The 3150-nt window shown below is 45.5% G+C and overlaps 1 protein-coding gene across 3 annotated transcripts in view; it reads right to left on the bottom strand.

Moving 5' to 3' along the window:
• Positions 1-3150, bottom strand: part of MTMR9 (myotubularin related protein 9) — a 26545-nt gene that overhangs the window by 14078 nt on the left and 9317 nt on the right. The gene's annotated exons all lie outside the window — the stretch shown is intronic.

Below are 3150 nucleotides of genomic sequence, written 5' to 3'. Positions count from 1 at the left end.
TATTAGAGCATTAAAACCAGGGGGGAAGGACTTCCACGTGCAGGATAAGGCACACACAGAGGGATGCTGGTGATCTGCTCCATCTGCATCACAGGTGAAAGCTCAGTTGTCCTTTTACCACCCATTTATAGGTCTGCTGACCCATTAATTTTCCCTCAAATCCTTGATGCTCCCTGAAAACATCTCGTGACAGCAGCTCCCAGACACTCGTTACTCAACACGCAGATAAAACAATGGAGGAAGCAATCTGGTGATTCTGGTTCTTGAGGTGCAGGATGGGAAAAAACAGTTCCCTCTCTGGTTTATCCACATCCTCAAACAGCACCAAATAAGCCCAAGTGGTCAGCAATGGGTGATTGTGGCTTTAAATTATTTCACAGGCACAGACAATGTGGGAGATTCCCAGAGCAACAATCAGCAAATTTAGGGGGCAGAAAGGTTGATTTAGATGAAGTAACACGGGCTCAACCCTCCATCTGTGCTGAAAGAAGAGTTCACAAGACAAAGGAGGCTGAGAAAGGCAGGAATTTCCATCAACTACAGATGTTGAAGCTGCCTTGAGGTTAAAACTGCAATTTAACCCTCCCCAGCTTGGCTCTTTTACACAGCTCTTGCTCCCAAAGCACCTTCTGGAAGCAGCAGAGCACCCAAAACCCAAGGTCTCACCCTCAGCTCCTGTTATGTAACTTTTGAGCTTCCAAGAGCCAAACCCTTGGGAAAGAAGTGCTGGATGTTGGCACCCTGCACCTCACAGGCACTTGGCATGAGAACTTGGGCATCTGACACCCAGGGTCAGACACAGCTCAGGGGAAAAGGTCAACAAGGAGCTCTGCAGGAGATCTCACAGAAACGCCATAAAACCTCTGCTCATGTGTTCACAGAAAGTGTCAGCCAGACAAAAAGGCAGAGGGGTAAAGCAGGCAGCACAGAAAGGAAGAGAAGAGCACAAATGAACCTGTAACAGGATAGACAAAACCCCTCCTCAACTGAGGTCTGCTGGTTTAACATGTATTAATTGCACATCTCTGATCAGAATTAGGTCTTTCTCCCTCTTTCCTCCCTTCCAGGGGCTTGCTACCTCTTGCCACGCACCTCCTGGCTGCTACCTGCTCATACAAATCATCCTGACGCTGCTCCAGTGGAAAACTGGGATCAATTCACAAAGGTTTTCTGGCAGTGAAGTCCTTTCCATCAGATCGACAAAGCTGATCTGACTCACAGCACTTTCAGCAGCAGGAGCTCCGAGGCCTGGGATGTGTGGCACTGCAGACAGTAAAACTGTCCTTTCTAGTGGCAATCTGAGAAAAAGATGCTGGGAAAACACACATTATGTGCATCAGGATCAGCAGCAGCAGCAAGAGCAGCAATTTGCTGCCTGTGTGCAGTGGCCCAGCTGGACAGTTTTGCACCATAACCTTATTTCATTATTAATTAGCCTCAAAGCAGCTTCTCTGAGCAGCTCCAGTTTACAGAAAGCAGAGCTTCCCCAAGATGCAAAGTTAAGCTGCCTCTGGCCATCAGGTTATAATCAGGTTATCTCCAGCAGAGATGAAAAGTTCTGGATCACAAAAGGGATGTGGGCTGGTCACAGCTCCAGCTTTTAATGCACCAACAATGACGCTTTTTATAAAATAATATTTTTATAGTTTTTTTGGGGGTGTCTGTGTTAATTTACATATAAAGGTGTGCAATCTGATTACAATGAAGAAAAATCTGTGTGGATCTGGAAGATAAAACGGATAAATCCCTCCCCCAGGATGTGGGGAAGGTGCAGCCAGAGCTCTGTCATGCATTTGAGCCTGGCTGTCGCTTGGTATCACCAGCATGAAAAGGAGTGGAAAAGCATCCCCTGATTTATCTCCCACTTTGGTAATTTAACCCTGCCCAGAACCTCGTCCCCTCCCCACTTATAACAGGAGACAGATGATCCTGTTACATCATCCAGTTGTAATTTACTGTTCCATGGGAAGGAGGAGGGGCCTGGCAGCAGTTGGCACCATTTGTCTTCCCTGGCACAGCTCCTCCTGCGGAGCTCCCATTAACCTGTGCAGTGCCAGCTTCACCCTGCTGGAATAAACTCCATTCCTGGCTTTTTTTGGGGGGCGGGGTAGGGCTGTAATTTGGGAGAAAAAAAGAATGGCCATTAGAGGTGAAAGAGGGAGGCAGCAGCAATTTAAGTCTGTGCAGCAGAGGGCCTGCAGTGGAAGGCAGGAGGGACCTCACCTTCAGCATCACCAGGTAAAACATGTATTAAGAGAGGGTAAAACTCTGAGAAAGCACAAAATCAACATTTAATTTTCCCAGTGTGAGATCTGTTCTTTTAGGAATCAACAAAAGTTAAGGATAGAAGCAGCAAAGGACACTGAGCAAACTGGAAAGGACTCCAGAAGAAGGAAAGATGAGTATTTTCTCATTGCAAGATTAACTCTGGGATTTCTACTTTTCTTGTCCTAGTACTTTTTAAGAGAGATTGATTTCCAGAAGTCCAAGATATCCTTCATCCTAAAACTTAGAATTGCCAGGAGAGGTTGTTTTCCATAAAACAGTAAGAAATAATTCAAGTTCTACTAATAAAGCCTTAAAACCGTTAGGAAACCATCAAGGACCTTGAGGGATCCTGCAAAGCAGCAAAGGCAGAGGCCATTCCCAGGGAAAAAAGGCCTCTTAGGGACAGATTGGGTATGGAAAAGGAAAAGGAGCATAACAGATGCAAAGATTGATGATTGTCTGATAAAAGCGTAATATGGGTGACCCAAACCATTGTAAACTGAGCCCAAAGCCAGAAAATTGGGATTTTTTTTTATATGAAGCCCCAATAAGAAGATAAAGCACAACTGAACTGTTCAGATTCCTGAGCTGTTTCCTGCTCCAAAGGAGAGAGGGAAGAGAGAAAAACGGGGAAGAAAAGAGAGCAAAAAGAGAAAGAAAAAAGAGGAAAGAGGAGGAAAGAGAACAGAGGAAAGGGAAAGAAAATAGAGGGAAAGAGGGGAACAAAAATGAGGAGAGAAGAGAAGAAAAAGGAGGAAAGAGGATGAGAAAAGAAGGAAAAGGGGGAAAAGAAAAAGGAGGAAAGAGAGGAAGAAAAAGAGGGAAGGGGAGAAAGGAAAAAGGGGGAAGGGGAGAAAGGAAAAAGAGGGAAGGGGAGAAAGG

Source organism: Empidonax traillii, unplaced genomic scaffold, assembly GCF_003031625.1.
Source record: "Empidonax traillii isolate 1590-97213 ecotype Southwest subspecies unplaced genomic scaffold, ASM303162v1 scaffold2136:size69837, whole genome shotgun sequence".
Lineage (NCBI taxonomy): Eukaryota > Metazoa > Chordata > Aves > Passeriformes > Tyrannidae > Empidonax > Empidonax traillii.
Note: the sequence above shows the minus strand (reverse complement) of the source record. Positions and strands in the feature narration are given on the sequence as shown.